Raw genomic sequence first — 18,955 nt, 5'->3', positions numbered from 1 at the left:
CATCGAATAAATCCATCATTTACAGTAAAATAAATGCTCATCGGCCACTCATTTTATGTTCTTGTTAGCATCTTTGTCTCTTAATTTTGCCCTTTGTAATAAATTATAGAGTGCATTTTAAGCCCTCATCTTCTAAAATAACATAATATTCCAATTTGGTAGCTTGTTAAAGTAATTTTTAGAGAAAAAACTGAGATATATGCTAATAAAAAAGTAGACATCAAATGACCTGATCTTTCTCCAATAACTGCTTTCAGCTATGCATTTCCACGAGAGCCCTTGCTGAACAATAAGACAGGGCAATCCGATAATTCAACCCCCAAGCCATATGATCCGACTGCAATTTGTAGTTAAGTGTATAGGTGGTTAAATAGAGAAGTCCATGTTTGCTTCTATATTGATTTGTAATCTGCTAAAAGAAACGGATAGAGTCTCTTACTCGTGCTGAAGGATTGTTTCAAGTCACCTAACTTCACTGGCACCACGAACCCGTGGGAACCTAGTCTTTCTTAAGATTTCCAGAACGTAAGAATTCGTACGCAGTTCATCCCCTTCCTCACCCCCGAGGTCAAATGGAAACATGTAAAGCAGAAACTTGTCTGGTGCAAACACATGCTCACTAAAATTGAACCATGCGACAAAAACGAAGGGGGTTCAGTTATTCAATTTTTCTTTGAACATATTGATAATGACTAAAATATTTTTGAACTCTATCAATCGCTTCGTTAGAGTGGCCTCACACACATGCACAACAGAGGCTTGCAAATGTAAAACAAAGTTGATGTCATCACTAAAACGTAAAACAAAAGGTTGTAAGTTGACAAAGGAGAATATACATAATATAAACAGTTGAATAAGTTCAAGATCTCTCATGAGCATCTGGAGAATAATATCTGCCTTGATGTAATTACACCCATGAGAGTTCAGCAATGAATAATGTTGCATTGCATAATACACTTGGCTTCCTCTTAGTCTGCAACATAGAGCAAGGCAGTAAGCCAATTGCAACCCTATGAAAGAAAAAATTATGGAAGAAAAACGAAAGAAGAAACATCTGCCTATGTCCTATCTCTCTTCATGCTAGCTACAATGCGTAAAGTTGTGAAAATTCCCCCACTATAAATTGGACCAAGTTTACATAAGAGTTTGCAACATGAGAATTTGTTTCCATAACAGGTGCAAATGGCCTGAAAATACCTCTGCTGAAACTAATAGGTACAAATGTGGCACGTCTATATCAATAGCAAAAATAAGCTACAAATGGCTACTTGTGTATTAACTGTCATATCCATCTTTTTGCTTTTGAAGTAGTCCTACAGAGAATTTGCATAAGGTCTATTAACCTAAACTTCAAAGAACGACATATAATGAAATCATTTAGTTCCTTTGCAATATCCGAGATAATGAATACCAAAATTACAACATAAGAGAATTGGCTCAAATCCAGCAACAAGAAGTATTTTAGTTATAAATCTTTATCTTGCGAGTCAGCCAAAGACCAATATCAAGAAGCAGCTTGTTTCCAGATACATCATGTTGATCTGATGTGGCCATACTTTTGGCAATATGATCCTGTCCTACTCCCTCAGCAACAACAATAACCAACCATATATGCTTGTTCTCTCTGTCAACCGATTTTCTACATATTGAAGCAGTCCACCCTCTCCGTCCAGATAAAATGGAGACTCTGGAATCAAATAGCAGTGCTGTCAAAAATGGAAAATCATAATTTACAATGTTGATGATTGAAAAAACACTCCAACAATCATGTTTGCTGGCAACAGGATGCACCCTTTGGGACGAGCCTGATGTTCTAGGAGCAAACCAGTAGACAATAAATACCATGGAGGTTTCTTGATGTAAATTGCTCTAATCACTAAAGCAACGAAAAACCACAGCGAGGACAAAGACTGCAACAAACCAAATCTAAGTAGCAAGAGTTAACATAGAATCCTACACACCAAGATTTTGATCCGAAAGGGCAAGGGGAATAGGCCGACGAGGTGGGAGCAGGCTAGCAAGGGCGCCAGGGCGGTCTTGCGCGCATAGGCTGGTGACGCGGCGACCATACATTTTGCAATATGATCCTGTCCTACTCCCTCAGCAACAACAATAACCAACCATATATGCTTGTTCTCTGTGAAGCAATCCACCCTCTCCGTCCAGATAAAATGGAGACTGTGGAATCAAATAGCAGTACTGTCAAAAAATGGAAAAAATCATAATTTACAATACTGATGTGTAAAACCCCAAAGCAGTGTTTTGGTGATTAGAGGAGTTCTTCAAAATATTTGGATTAAAAATATCTTTTAATAAGGATTTTTATTTTTATAATCATTTTCTCAAAATAAATAATTGATAGCATTATATTTTACTTTGATTAGTCAAAGCTAGATTTTATTTTGAAACTAGAATTAGAATTATGAAGTTCATAAATAAATAAACATAAAGAATTTCAATTGATTATGAATTGTTTTATTCATGGATTATGTATTAGTATTTATTCAAAGAAATGGAATAACTTAAAAAGTAAAAATGGGTATTTATTTTAAATTAGCTTTTAATCGTGACCATCAAAACAACCTTTCTCCTAAAAATAAAAAAGTGCACCTTTAAAGAAATTTGCATAATTAAAAAAATAGAATGATTAATATGAATATACATAAAATGAAACATGCATTTCATGCTGGAGTTTATTGCTTGTGCATCTTTTTAACCTTGGTTGAAATTAGGCTTTGCATACTGAAATTTAAAACAGAAAACTAAAGACTAAAAAAAGAAACAAAGAATAAAAAGGAAAAAAAGAAAAGAAGACTTACCTGTGTCGTTGCCGCTCGGCCCAGCTCTAGTGTTAAGTGTAGCCCACGGTTCCTTTTTATTTTTTTTCTTTTTACTTCTCTAGCCGCTGAGAAAATCATTCTTTATTCGATGATGTCACCATGACATCGTGGCTGATGTCATCCTTGACCCAATGACGTGTGGGGTCCTTGCTGGTTCAGCCATGTATCTCGTATCTGCCTGGTGTGGACTCCGTATTAGCGTCCTAAGCTTTTCTTTCTTTATTCTTTTTTTTCTCTTGACTTCTGAGCCGTAACGATTGTAGCAGAAATCCATCGGGTTGTTGTAACCGTCCGGTATTTGCTCGCTCTGATCTTGACATCTTCTGGTACTCTGATCTTCACATCTTCCTGTGACTATAAAACCCGTACGTGGATTCTCGTCCATCGCCCTCGAGAGTCGGAGCTAACTTGTCGTGGAGAGCAGAAGGAACCGCTAGGAGCCGCCACCGGCGAACTTTGTCTGTGGAGCCGTTCCATCCTTGAGGTGTAGCTCTAGATGTCGCCGACGCGTGAGGGTCTCGCTGCTGACTCGTGCTCGGCGTGGAGATCATCGGAGTAAGTCCTTCATTGCGGAGCCGCAGTCAGCACAGACCGCAACAGCACCATCACCACTATTTCCTGTAAGACTCTATTAGGTTCTGCATCTTCTTATTCTCTGTTCGCACCGATTTGGCGCTTGGGTTGGGACGACAGTGGCCGACCTGCTTGCTAGCAATGGATCCGCCGCGGTAGAGTTCTTTGCTGCCGCGTGCGCAGCGTAGGAGAGAAGAAGCTGGGCTGGCCGTCGGATCGGCGATGGGCGGCTGAGAATAGAAGCAGGATACCCCTTCGTATTGTAGTGTCCTGGCCGTCCATTCTAAGATGATCGGTTGCGATTAGATGACTTCATAACCCTTCACGCGATCTGATCTGGACCTTCACATTTTGATCGGACGGTCAGGGGTAAGCGCGGATGTATGGCTCGCCTGGATTTAATCAGGCGCGTCTATTTCTGATCGGGCTGCCCTGGATGGAGGATACCCCTTCGGCCTTGGATAATTGCATAAGAGCCCCTGTACTTGTGTTAAAACAACCCGCAATCCACACTGTGGGAGTTCTGAGTCTTAGTGTCTTTTGCGCAGAACCCCTGGGTTTCTGTTAAATAGTGGCCGCAGTCCAAGTAACTCAAAACTATTAGATTTAATTCAGAAATTCTTTTTAATGCAAAATAATATCCCAAATTTAGGAAATTCATAGTTAATTCATTTTAACTTCAAATTGAGTCATTATAGTTACAATAATTTTGTATTAATATTTTTTTATCACCTAGTACCTTTGTTTAACCATGAAACTTGAATTAAAATTGCTCAATTGAATTAATCTATTCTAGGTGCTAAATGATTTCAGAAATTCATAACTCAATATCTGTAGCTCCGAATTTAGTGGTTCTTGTTTCTACGATCTTGTAGCAACGCGTAGATCATAATTATACAGTTTATCCTTATGTTTGGTGTAATGTTAATTTTGCCTATACACTGTTTGTAATGCTACGACTAGCGTGAGGACACATGTCATCTGAAGAGCATGTTGGTACCTGGAATCTCAAGTCCCAGGCAAGTTGTGCCCTTCACTTCTTTTTACCCATTCATGTTCTAATTAATCATAATGATCTGCATAGGTTAATTTTGATGGGACCCAATAGGTTACCCTAGTTTGATTATCTTTATACCTTGTTTACCACTGAACTTTTTGGGTAGTACTTGCTAGTGCTTTATGTGGTTTTGGGTATGAAGATACATTATTCATGATTATACTTTTGTTATCCATTGTTATTTACTGTTCATGATAAGATCATTATGTTAATTGGAACATGGAGCGACCACTCGGGAAAACAGTGCTACCACAAGGGTTTATGGATGCCCTTGGCTGATTAATTAGGAAAGCTAGTGGAGGACTACCTTCCCCGAAAGGGGCAAGGCAGCAGGGGAGTGGTCAGTGTAGGGAGGTCCTTGGTTGATTTTGCTGCGATGGCGGTCAGGCAAGGGATCCCTGCATTGGAGCTTTCTATAAACTGTAGCGGGTTTTCTGAAGCTAGTGGAACTTTGTAAAGGCCTCGTAGTGTTACCCTGCCTCGCCTCCTCGGTAGAGGTGTATGGGAAGTCGCGATCCCTTGGCAGATGGGTAACATGACTTGTGGGTAAAGATGCGCAACCTCTGCAGAGTGTAAAACTGGTATACTAGCCGTGCTCACGGTCATGAGCAGCTCGGACCCTCACATGATTAAATTATGGAACTAAATTCAAATTGTCATATGCATTGCATCGCGGGTGATGTTGTTACTTTTGTTCTACTATTTAATTGGATTGGTATTTACTTATACTTAGTAACTGCTAATAAAATTTTGACCAACTTTAAAAGCAATGCTCAGCTCTAACCATCCTCTTTGGTAAGCCTTACACTTCACGTGAGCTCCCACCTTTGGCGAGTTCATGCACATTATTCCCCACAACTTGTTGAGCGATGAATGTATGTGAGCTCACTCTTGCTGTCTCACACCCCCCCACAGGTCAAGAACAGGTACCGCAGGATGAGGTGCATGGAGGATGCTGTGACGAGTTCGTGAGAGGTCTAGGCCGTCGTCTCCCAGTCAACTTTGGGTTGCTGGACCGTTGTCTCCTTATAATATAATTATTTATTTATTTTGTATAGAACTCCTGTTATATAGTAAAGATGTGACATTCGATCCTGTGCCATGATTCATCATATGTGTGAGACTTGGTCCCAGCACACCTGGTGATTATGTTCGCGCCCGGGTCTTGGTGCCCTGAAACCCGGGTGTGACATGATGCTTGAAAAATCATTCCAACAATCAGGTTTGCTGGCACCAGGATGCACCCTTTGGGACGAGCCTGATGTTCTAGGAGCAAACCAGCAGACGATAAATACCATGGAGGTTTCTTCATGTAAATTGCTCTAATCACTAAAGCAACGTAAAACCACGGCGAGGACGGAGACTGCAACAAACCAAATCTAAGCAACAAGAGTTAATAGATAAACACCAAGATTTTGATCCAAAAGGGCAAGGGGAATAGGCCGATAAGGTGGGAGCCGGCTGGCAAGGGCGGTCCTGCGCGCATAGGCTGGTGACACGGCGACCATGTCCTCCTCCGTGGGCATCGACAACAACTCCACCACGACTTTCCATCATAGCCCGCGAGCGACCACCTTGGAAAGGGATGGAAAGGACAACAACGAGTGGTGTGAGTCTGCGGCGTGACCAGCGGGGTGGGGGCGTGGACGGAGGCGTCGGTGGAAGTGTTCGACGCGGGGGTCATTGTCCGCCATCTCCTACGCTCATATCTCTGCCATATGCGAGACAGCGAGGGGGGGGGTTGTTCTCGCATCACCACGGACGTGGCGCAGGGGAGGGGGAGCATGGGTGGCAGGCGCGAGCAAGGCCTAGCAATGACAACACAAGGGGAGGGGGAGGGGCGGGGTCTGACAATGGCAACGCGAGAGGAGAGGAGGCATGCGCGCGTGCCGTTGTGGTGGTGGAGGCGAGGGCATCGCAGGGGGGCTGTGACGCGCGGGGTCACGAGCGCGAGGAGGACACCACTAATGTCGTTGCGGCGGCGGGGGCTAGGACGGAGGCGAGGGCTGCGGGCGCGGGGAGGGGACGAGCGGGCGGGGGCATGAGCAAGAGGGGGCATGGTGTAGCCCGGTGGACGTCCACATTACATGCTTATAGAGTAGTAGAGATAATACAAATAAATTAGCATAAGTTGTGACAGAACCTCCCAAGTCATTAGGCCCACCTACAGTTGTCATTGTCCAACAGACCTCAGACAACCCTGCAGGTGCACCTGATCACTTGACAAGTTCGGTATCTGAATTCCTTACCTTTCCCAAGAGCGTTTCACCCGTCACGCAGACATTACAATACATTGGAGATACGAAAGTGCGGAAGCAGATACAATAACTTACTTTTATTGAAAAGTAAGACAGAGTTATATAGTTACAGACCAGAACAAAATATATGAGTGCTGAGTATTATTATTACAAAACATGGGAGGCAAAAACCCCTCCCGAATAAACAGTAAAAGTTTTCTTAACGGAGGACCTTTCCTCCCGCAGCTTTAGTCTTGATTCTCTTCTTTTGGTACCACCTTGGAATAGAAGCAACAAAAGTTTGCTGCTTCTTCACCTAAAACAACATGGGACAAAGCCCTGAGTACGAAGTGTACTTTCACAAGACTTACCCGACAAAGTAAAAGACTCTCAAGGATATGCTGGCTTTAAGGGAGTCAAGGTAAGGCTTATCAATAATCAATGACTCTGTTTGCAGAAATGCTTACTAATAGTGGATCCTTAAAAATTCAATATTATTTGTCAGGTTAAGTCAAATTACCTGCAACTAGGGTTCTTTCTACCCTAATTCGATCACTTGACCTATAATAGCCAATTTCTTAACAACCCTTCATCTTCATTGGATTGCTACGTGTAGGGCAGTGACCAAGTCTTCATATCCGCGAAGTTACGGCGATCCGAATCGATTATACTCAGCTGAGGATCTCCAATCACACGACATATGTAGCACTTAACCCTTGCATATGTCAACTCGCCACCGGGGTTCTTAAGACCAGATCAGGTTCACGCCAACCGAGAGCACAGATACACCATCGTCCAGCCTCTTGCCACGGAGGGTACACGCTACTCTCGCCATCTCTCCACTCCCATTGTGTGTTATCTTATTCTGGTATTAGTCTGCCCGAGGCAAAGCTTACCCATAACGAGGCATGTGACCAGTTAAAGGGTCCTCGATCATCAAGCCTACATCGAGACGGTCCTTAATCGACTCAGACGGAGACACTACACCGAGACTCTCTTCTCGTGCAAGTCACCCGCCCGGTCTCAGCTTAATCATTTCAAACCCAAAGTTTGGTACCTGGCAGAGGTACATCTTTTCCGATGTTGAACCCATCACGGCCGTGATGGATCCACCATCAAGTTTCATTTTCGAAAACATCCCACCCACTTAGAAGCATCATCTTTTGTGAAAACAAAACATTTTGTTTTTCTAAAGCAAAGCTAAGCATAAGAAAAAACCTTTTGTAAAATAGGGACTTAAGGAGAAGTAATCAAATCCAAGGAAGGAAATGCAGGAATTGGTTTAGCACACAACTCCTATCACCTAATGCATCAAGCAAATGAGAAATATTTTAAAAGTAACAAGGAGGTGGCAAATGCACTGGGGCTTGCCTTGTGTTACTGGTGAATCAGGCTCTGTTCCGTAGATATCAAAATAAAAATAGTTGCCTGCCTGATTTTCTTCAGGTGGTGGTGGTAATGAAGTCCTTGTCTCTTCAACTTCTACTTCCTCCTTGTTTTCTAAATATAGCCAAATATAATAATGAATTCTCATGTAATGCTCATGAAGATGCAAAGATAATAAAAGCCTATTATCTAAGGTCTTCAATATAACTTTCCTTCACGGATATCCGAGAACTTAGGGTTTTCGGAGTCAATAGTGAAGTTCATAGGGCAGGGAGCTAGGGTTTTGGGTTCTAAGTATCAAACATGGTCCAAATCATACCAAACTCTACCCAAGGCTTCTAAATATTATTTAGAGGTTACCCTAAAAGTTTAGTGAATTTTGGATTTATTATTTATTCCCTAAAAATCCAGAAGCATGGTTTTGGGCTATTTTAAATACTCTATAATTTCCTATTTGAACTAAAAATCATGAAACTATTTTTAGTAAATACTATAGAAAATTAGAAACCTAGCACAATTGGTTTGGTATTTTTATCATTTTTCTACATTTTTCTACAATTTCTTTAGCTCTGGCAGAAAAAGAAAAAGAAAAAGATAGGAATAGTGCTGGACCGCAACCGGCCCAAGTCGGCCCACTACTGGAGAAAAGTGCCCCCGCGCGCGCCCACGCTGGCAGATTTGCATAGAGGCCCCCGCTTGCCTGGATAACTCGTTAAGAGCCCTCAGCCACTATTCATCGTCTCACTGACAATCACACATAGGTCCCTCGACTTTTGTTTCTTCTCCAATCAGACCCATGGCCACGGCGCGCTCGCCGTCGATCACCCCGCGGCTCGTACTAGCCATGACCGGCGGCGACTGTCCAAATTAGCTACGGGGTGAGCATTACCGACCCAAGGCGACTCAAGAACAGCCTTCAATTTTGGTTTGTACACTTAGAGAACGTCCTACCCACGCGCACGGCGGAAACCGTGACGTCGAGCCCGCGTTCCCATTCAATCACGCCCGAATTGGTCAAATGGCTGCTACGATGAGCTTCACGGGTATACAGAGCTGCTAAAACAACACTTGAGAAGTGCAGAGCCATACCGGAGTAGTCCGGCCATGGAGCGCGGAGAAGTTGTGCTCGCTGGTGACAGAAAAGGGGGAAAATGGCGCCGCGACGGTTCTGGGTGGAATTGGGAGGTGAGATTGGGGCTACACGGCCGTAAGGAACTATAGTTTCACTGTGCACTACCAATTTTGGGAGAGGTGGAGTGGATTCCACGAATTTGTACTTCAACTGAGCTCACAGGTGGAGATGTGAATACCTCGCCGTGGTCCATGGCGCTATTTATAGCCACGGCGGTCCGGCTAACGATCAACGACCGCGGAAGGCTTTGCTCACGCATGGCAACCACATATAGAAGAGGTAGAGTAAGGGAGGAGCAAGGCATGGATGACACCGCGGTGGAATTGACCGAGCCACGGCGGCCACAGGTGAATAACTCCGGACATGCCCGGCTGAACTCGCGAGATGGTGCCACGTTCGAAGCTATCCTCCCCCAGATCGATTCCCCCACTGGAATTTTTGCCTAGTGAATCTAGGGTTTAAAGTTTTCCCAATCTAGGGTTAAGTTTTCCTAGATTGGTGCCACGTTTTCCCTTATTTAGCCTTGTTTACTCTATTAAGCCCAATCTAGGGTTAAGTATACTACTCTAGGGTTTTACCCATAAAATGTCATATCAATACAACTTGTTTGAAATTTTTGCCTAGTGAATGCACTCTAGGTGTGACAAACACATGATATGCCAATGCTTATGATGTTATGCTCAAGTTTTAGTGGAAGTAACACCAGGGGTGTTACATCCTTCCCCCCATAAAAGAATCTCGTCCTGAGATTAAAAGTCCTAAGGAAAGTAATGGAAAAGGAAACACGACACATCTTTATTTCCTTATTTTTGGTACAAGACAGGGGTGGTTTGGGTTTATTCCTCTATTACAGTAATTGTACATACTTTACAAATTACACGAGGCTAAAAAACCTAGGAAATTCTTTTCTAAAAAGTCTTGAGTTTCCCATGTAGCCTCATCTTCTGAATGTTGGTTCCACTGTATCATGTAAAATTTGAGAGTTTTCCTTCGAGTAATTCTGTCCTTTTGATCCTAGACTCGAATAGGATGTTCGGAATATGTCAAGTCTGGTTCTAAGGCAACATATGTTACTTCAATGGTTCGATCGGGAACCCGAAGACACTTCTTCAATTGAGACACGTGGAACACATTATGTACTGCAGACAAGGTTTCGGGTAACTAAAGTCGGTATGCCACTGGTCCATATCTTTCAAGGATAGGAAAAGGACCAATATACCGGGGTGCAAGCTTCCCTTTTACCCCGAAACGTGATACACCCTTCATTGGTGAAACTTTCAGGTAGACATAATCTCCAACTAGAAAGTACAAGGGTATCCGACGTTTGTCTGTGTAACTCTTCTTACGAGCTTGAGCTTCTTTCAAATTATGAATTATTCGTTGAACTCTATCTTCTGTCTCCTTTACCATATTAGGCCTGAAGAACTTTCTTTCACCTGGTTCAGACTAGTTTAACGGAGTACGACACCATCGTCCATATAAAGCTTCAAAAGGTGCCATTTTGATGCTCTCTTGATAGCTATTATTGTATGAGAACTCCGCTAATGGTAAACAATCATCCCATTTCTGTGGGAATTCCATAACACATGCTCGCAACATATCTTCAAGTATTTGATTTACTCTTTCAGTTTGCCGACTAGTTTGAGGATGATAGGCCGAACTGTGGAGCAATTTAGTACCCAAGATTTGTGAAGCTCTTCCCAGAATTTGGATACGAATTGAGGTCCACGATCCGACACTATTGTCTTCGGAACACCGTGTAAACTGAGGATGCGAGCAATATACAGTTCCGCATATGCGATTACGGGATACTTTACTTTGATTGGGAGAAAATGGGCGATCTTTGTAAGTCGATCAATGATAACCCAAATAGAATCATACCCCTTTGCGGTCCTGGGCAATCCCACAATAAAGTCCATGCTTATATCCTCCCATTTCCATGTTGGGATAGGTAAAGATTGTAATGGACCAGCAGCTTTCATGTGTTTGGCCTTGACACGTCTACAAGTGTCACATCTTGCCGCATAGCGTGCGATTTCAATCTTCATCTTTGTCCACCAATAATGCTGTTTTAAATCATGATACATCTTAGTACTTCCAGGATGAATAGAATAGCGACTAAGATGTGCTTCATCCAAAATTTGCTGGCGGATCTTATCATTCTTAGGCACAACCATGCGGTTGTTAAACCATACAACACCTTGATCATCTCTTCTGAAGCAGTTGGCTTTTCTGGCCTCCATTTTCTCATGAATGTGTTTCATTCCCTCATCATTTCTTTGTGCGTCAATTATTCTTTGTAGGATAACTGACTCAAGCGTCAAGTGATTTAAAGTTCCATGTTGAGTCATTCCCAGGTTCAACTTCTCCATTTCTTGGCATAACGTATTGTCAGAAGTCTTCATGGTAAGACAATGACAGAAAGCCTTACGACTTAACGCATCTGCCACTACATTAGCTTTGCCTGGGTGATAGTGAATCTCTAATTCATAATCCTTGATCAGCTCAAGACACCTCCTTTGTCTCATATTAAGCTCTAACTGGGTAAAGATGTACTTCAAACTTTTATGGTCTGTATAAATGTGACAGACATTCCCCAGCAGATAATGACGCCATATTTTTAGGGCATGAACCACTGCGGCTAACTCCAGGTAATGAGTTGGATAATGTTCCTCATGCCGGCGTAACTGCCTTGAAGCATAAGCTATTACTCGACCTTCTTGCATTAGAACACAGCCGAGACCACTGCCTGATGCGTCACAATACACATCAAAGGGCTTTTCAATGTCCGGTTGAGCCAATACCGGAGCAGTGGTTAATAATACTTTCAGCTGCTCAAAGGCTTCATTACATTTTGAAGACCAATTGAATTTGGTATCATTCTTCAATAAACTTGTGATTTGTTTCACAAGCTTGGAAAAATCTAGAATGAATCGGCGGTAATAACCAGCCAGTCTAAGGAAACTTCGGACTTGATGTACAGTGGTTGGGGGTTTCCACTCCAAAATATCCTTGACTTTGCTGGGATCCACCGTAATCCCTTTGGCAGATAATACATGTCCCAGAAATTGGATCTCCTCCAGCCAGAATGCGCACTTACTGAACTTAGCATATAACTGGTGTTCCCTTAAGCGCATTAATACGATCCGCAAATGCAGAGCATGCTCCTCTTCATTCTTAGAGTATATTAAGATATCGTCAATGAATACCACCACAAATTTGTCCAACTCGGGCATAAATACCGAGTTCATCAGATATGTGAAGTGGGCAGGAGCATTTGTCAGTCCGAAAGACATAACCAGATATTCAAATAATCCATACCACGTGGTGAATGCGGTCTTTGGTATATCTTTGGGTCGGATACGGATCTGATGACAACCCGACCTGAGGTCAATCTTGGAAAATACCCGGGCTCCAGTAAGTTGATCAAATAGAATGTCAATCCGGGGAAGAGGGTACTTATTCTTGATGGTGACCTCATTAAGGGGTCTATAATCCACGCACATCCGTAATGTTTGGTCCTTCTTCTTGACAAAGATGGCTGGACAACCCCAAGGTGATGAACTTGGTCGGATGAATCCTTTTTCAAGTAGATCCTGCAATTGGGTCTTGAGTTCTGCCAGTTCATTTGGAGGCATTCGGTACGATCTTCTAGAAATGGGAGCCGTACCGGGCTTCAACTCAATCACAAATTCTACATCTCTTTCTGGAGGCAATACAGGCAGATCTTCCGGGAAGACGTCCGGGAATTCACATACTACCGAAATATCTTGGATCTCCGGTATGATGGCTTCATATACTTTGCCACATGGTTTAGCTGGAATAGCTACAGAGATAGACAAAAGAATCTCTTCTTGGCCATAACTCAACCTGATGGTTCTCAGATCAGTGTTGAGGATTGCTTTATGCTGGGCTAACCAATTCATGCCCAAAATTACATCTATGTCTTGGCCTTTTAGAACAATCATGTTTGTAGGAAAGTCTCGTTTAGCCAATGTTACGGGCACATGGTAAACCACCTCTTTAGTAAATATTTGTCCCCCAGGCGAATGAATTATAAACCCTTCCCTTGATTCATTGTATGAAATGCAATGTTGCTCCACAAACTTCTTGCTTATGAATGTATGTGAAGCGCCAGAATCAAAAAGGATAATAGCAGGGTGATTGGCCACGAGAAACGTACCCATCATAACCGGTTCACCTCCCGGTGTTGTGGCCACTTGAGTATAATAAATCCGCCCTGTTTTCCTCATATTCTTGCCTGCGGTATTGTTTGCCGCATTTACCTTGACTTGAGCGGAACTCCCAGAACTCCGCTGATTATTAGATCTGTTCTGCTTCGGGTATGGATAGTCCTTGATAAAATGTCCGGACTTTCCACAATTAAAGCAGCCTGTTGAAGAGCTTGGGAGAGCGGGGAAATGAGTACCAGGGGCACCCGGCTGATTTGTTGCGGTGGGGGCAGCGGTAGGACGGATAAAAACCGATTGTTTGAAAGGGTAGGAGGGTGGGCGCGATTTAGGACGATTCTAATTAAAAGGTCGGATTACCAACCTTTGTCTTTTCTCAGGCCTTTATTGGGCCTGTGGCCTCCATTCCCCTTTGATTTTCCTGAGCCTGCATATTTGGCCTCAACTGCCAGCGTCGTGCTGACAGCCCTTTCATAAGAAAGATCAATGCAGGTGGCTATCTTTCGTTGAATTCGATCATTAAGGCCTCTCTTGAAGCAATTTCTCTTCTTTAAATCAGTGTTGACTTGATCGATAGCATATTGGGACAAGTGGTTGAATTTATTGAGATACTGAGTGACAGTATCCCCACCCTGTTTGAGCTTCATAAACTCCTCCTGCTTCATATGGAGTACCCCTTCAGGTATATAGTGCTCCCGGAAAGCCAATTTGAACTCGTCCCATGTAATTTGATGGCCGGCCGACTGAACGGCTACATAATTTCCCCACCATGTGCTGGCAGGGCCTCGCAACTGTTGTGCCGCAAATAAGGGCTTTTGAGTCTCCGTACATCGGAGAAGCCCGAACTTCTGTTCGATAACGCGGATCCACTCATCCGCTTCCAGAGGATCTTCCGCCTTGACAAACAATGGGGGACGTGTCTCTGAGAAATCCAGATATAATGTTTCACGGGGTCCTTGTGGATACGCTCGCTTGCCTTGCTGCTGCATTTGTTGTCCCGCCATTTCCCGCAGAAAGCGGGTGTTGTCAGTTGTGGCATTAACTAAGGCAGCGATGGCCTCAGCTAATGTTGGAGGTACTGGGGGTGGATTAGGGGTTGCTTCCCTCCCACGGGAGGTTCCTGCCCCATCCTGTGCGCGAGTCTTGGACGACATCTGAGGCAAAGAACATTTGGAAAAAATATAACATGCCAATGTAAACCATCCATTTTACATTACTTAAAAGGGTAATGTTACAAACTCGAATTTACAATAGGATTACATTACCTATTACACATTATTACTACTTCTGTACTACACTATTCTAGCTTCTTGTCACTTTTGGTAGCCTCGCTGTCAGGTGTAGGAGACCATTCGTCGACCAAATTCATTGAAGGAGGGGGCCTGAAAAGGTCCAGTTCCCCTCCAAGGGCTTCACCCGCTGCTCCAGATGGTCCGTGAAAGGGAAATAGGCTTACACCTTTTCCTAATTGATTTTGGTGGTTAAATTGCCCAACACAGATAATTGGACTAACTAGTTTGCTCGAGATTATGAGTTCTACAGGTGCCAAAGGTTCACAACAAACCAATAAAAAGACCGACAAAGGATTCAAATAGAGAGAGCTAAAGTCAGCCGAAGTGTGCCCCAGTCTCCACCGAACAGTGTCCGGTGCACCAGAGGCTCCAACTCCAAACTGCTCACCTTCAGGAATTCTGGAGGCCGCTCCGCTATAATTCACCGGGCTGTCCGGTGGCGCACCGGACTGTCCGGTGTGCCAGCGGAGCAACGGCTACTGCGCGCCAACGGTCGTCTGCAGAAGGCATTAAATGCGCTACAGTGCGCGCTAGAGTCAGAGCATTGCCAGATGGCGCACCGGACACTGAACAGTGGCTGTCCGGTGCACCACCGGACTGTCCGGTGGCCCAGAAGACAGAAGCTCCAACGGTCAGAATCCAACGGTCTGGTGACGTGGCTGGCGCACCAGACAGTGTCCGGTGCGCCATGCGACAGACAGCCTCCCAACGACCACTTTTGGTGGTTGGGGCTATAAATACCCCAACCACCCCACATTCATTGCATCCAAGTTTTTACACTTCCTACACCTTACAAGAGCTATAGCATTCAATACAAGACACACCAAAGAGATCAATTCCTCTCCCAAGTCCATAGATCATTCCCAATCAAATAGTGACTAGTGAGAGAGTGACTTGTGTTCATTTGAGCTCTTGCGCTTGGATTGCTTCTTTTTCTCATTCTTTCTTGTGATCAACTCAATTGTAACCGAGGCAAGAGACACCAATCGTGTGGTGGTCCTTGCGGGGACTTTGTGTCCCATTTGATTGAGAAGAGAAGCTCACTCGGTCTAAGTGACCGTTTGAGAGAGGGAAAGGGTTGAAAGAGACCCAGTCTTTGTGACCACCTCAACGGGGAGTAGGTTTGCAAGAACCGAACCTCGGTAAAACAAATCCTTGTGTCTCACTCGTGATTTGCCTGCGATTTGTTTTTCACCCTCTCTCTCGGACTCGTTCACATTTCTAACGCTAACCCGGCTTGTAGTTGTGCTTAAGTTTATAAATTTCAGATTCGCCCTATTCACCCCCTCTAGGTGACTTTCAATTGGTATCGAAGCCTGGTGCTTCATTAGAGCTTAACCGCTCAAAGTGATGTCGGGAGATCACGCCAAGAAGATGGTGATCGGGGGTGAGAAGTCCGCTACAAGCCACGGGATGGCTCCATCAAGGGAGTCCGCCAACAAGAAGAAGGATGGATCCCCTTCACGCATTCGATCGCACAAGAGTGGCGAGAAGAAGAAGAAAATGAAGAAAGTGGTCTACTACGAGACCGACTCTTCCTCGCCCTCTACATCCGGATCCGACGCCGCGTCCGTCACTTCTAAGTGCCAAGAGCGCAAGGAGTATAGTAAGACCCCCCTACGCTATCCTCACATTCCTAAGCATACTCCATTACTTTCCGTCCCACTAGGTAAACGTTTAACGGTGAAGATTATTCTAGGTGGAGTGATATGATGAGATATCACTTAACCTCACTCCACAAAAGTATATGGGATGTTGTTGAGTTTTGTGTACAGGTACCATCCGTAGGGGATGAAGATTATGATGAGGACGAGGCGGCCCAAATCGTACACTTCAACTCCCAAGCCACCACTATACTCCTCACCTCTCTAAGTCGAGAGGAGTATAACAAGGTGCAAGGATTGAAGAGCGCCAAGGAGATTTGGGACGTACTCAAGACCACGCACGAAGGAGATGAGGTGACCAAGATCACCAAGTGGGAGATGATCGAGGGGGAGCTCGGTCGCTTCCGGCTTCGCCAAGGGGAGGAGCCACAAGAGATGTACAACCGGCTCAAGACCTTGGTGAACCAAGTGTGCAACCTCGGGAGCAAAAAATGGGATGACCATGAAATGGTCAAGGTTATTCTTAGATCACTCGTTTTTCTTAACCCTACGCAAGTTCAATTAATACGTGGTGATCCTAGATATACACTAATGTCTCCCGAGGAAGTAATAGGAAAATTTGTGAGCTTTGAGTTGATGATCAAAGGCTCAAAGAAAATCATCGAGCAAGATGGCCCCTCCACGCCCGAGGCACAACCGGTCGCATCCAAGGCGACGGAGGAGAAGGAGGAGTCTACATAAAGTAGACTACCCATCGATGCCTCCAAGCTCGACAATGAGGAGATGGCGCTCATCATCAAGAGCTTTCGCCAAATCCTCAAGCAAAGGAGGGGGAAGGACTATAAATCCTGCTCCAAGAAAGTTTGCTACAAGTGTGGTAAGCCCGGTCACTTTATTGCAAAATGTCCATTATCAAGTGACAGTGACAGGGGCGACGACAAGAAGGGCAAGAGGAGAGAAAAAAAGAGGTACTACAAGAAGAAGGGCGACGATGATCATGTGTGCTGCGAGTGGCACTCCGACGAGAGCTCCACCGACTCCTCCTCCGACGAGGACGCCGCCAACATCGCCGTCACCAAGGGCCTCCTTTTCCCCAACATCGGCCACAAGTGCCGCATGGCAAAGGATAGCAAAAGGAAGAAGGTAAAATCAAAATCCTCCACTAAATATGCAACCTCTAGTGATGAGGACAATTCTAGTGATGAGGAGGATAATTTGCGAACCCTTTTTGCCAACCTAAACATGCAACAAAAAGAAAAGTTGAATGAATTAATTAGTGCTATTCATGAGAAGGATGAACTCTTGGACACCCAAGAGGACTTCCTAATTAAGGAAAATAAGAAGCATGTTAAGGTTAAAAATACTTACGCTCTAGAAGTTGAAAAATGTAAGAAATTAACTAATGAGCTAAGCACTTGCCATGATTTAATTGCCAACCTTAGAAATGAGAATGCTAGATTAATTGCTAAGGTTGATTCAAATATATGTGATGATTCAATTTCCAATCTTAGAGACAATCATACTAGTTCTCTTGCTAAGATTGAAAAATTAAATGCTTCTCTTGCTAGCCTTAGAACTGAAAATGAAAAATTGATTGCTAAGGCTAAGGACTTAGATGTTTGCAATACTTCCATTTCCGATCTTAGAAGTGAAAATGATATTTTACATGATAAGATTGTTGAATTAAAATCTTGCAAACCCTCTACATCTACCGTCGGGCATGTCACTATTTGCACTAGATGTAGAGACATTAATGTTGATGCTATCCATGATCACCTAGATTTAATTAAGAAACAGAATGATCACATAGCTCAACTTAATGCCAAAATTAATGAGCATGACTTAGAAAATGAAAAGTTTAAATTTGCTAGAAGCATGCTCTATAGTGGGAGACGCCCTGGCATCAAGGAAGGCATTGGCTTCCAAAAGGGGGACACTGTCAAACTTAATGCCACTCCTAAAAGATTGTCTAACTTTGTTAAGGGCAAGGCTCCCATGCCTCAGGATAACGAGGGTTACATTTTGTATCCTGCCGGTTATCCTGAGCACAAAATTAGGAGAATTCACTCTAGGAAGTCTCACTCTGGCCCTAATCATGCTTTTATATATAAGGGTGAGACATCTAGCTCTAGGCAATCAACCCGTGCAAAATTGCCTAAGAAGAAAACTCCTATTGCATCAAATGATTCTAACATTTCATTTAAAATTTTTGATGCATCTTATGTTTTGACTAACAAATCCGGCAAAATAGTTGCCAAGTATGTTGGGGGCAAGCACAAGGGGTCAAAGACTTGTGTTTGGGTACCTAAAGTTCTTGTATCTAATGTCAAAGGACCCAAAACCGTTTGGGTACCTAAAATTAAGAACTAAAATTGTTTTGTAGGTTTATGCATCCGGGGGCTCAAGTTGGATCATCGATAGCGGGTGCACAAACCACATGACAGGGGAGAAGAAGATGTTCTCCTCCTATGAGAAAAACCAAGATCGCCAACAAGCTATCACATTCGGGGATGGAAATCAAGGTTTGGTCAAAGGATTGGGTAAAATTGCTATATCTCCTGACCATTCCATTTCAAATGTGTTTCTTGTAGATTCTTTAGATTATAACTTGCTTTCAGTTTCGCAATTATGTAAAATGGGTTAC

This window comes from Zea mays, chromosome 4 (genome assembly GCF_902167145.1).
Source record: "Zea mays cultivar B73 chromosome 4, Zm-B73-REFERENCE-NAM-5.0, whole genome shotgun sequence".
Classification (NCBI taxonomy): Eukaryota; Viridiplantae; Streptophyta; class Magnoliopsida; order Poales; family Poaceae; genus Zea; species Zea mays.
This window is presented reverse-complemented; position numbering follows the sequence as displayed.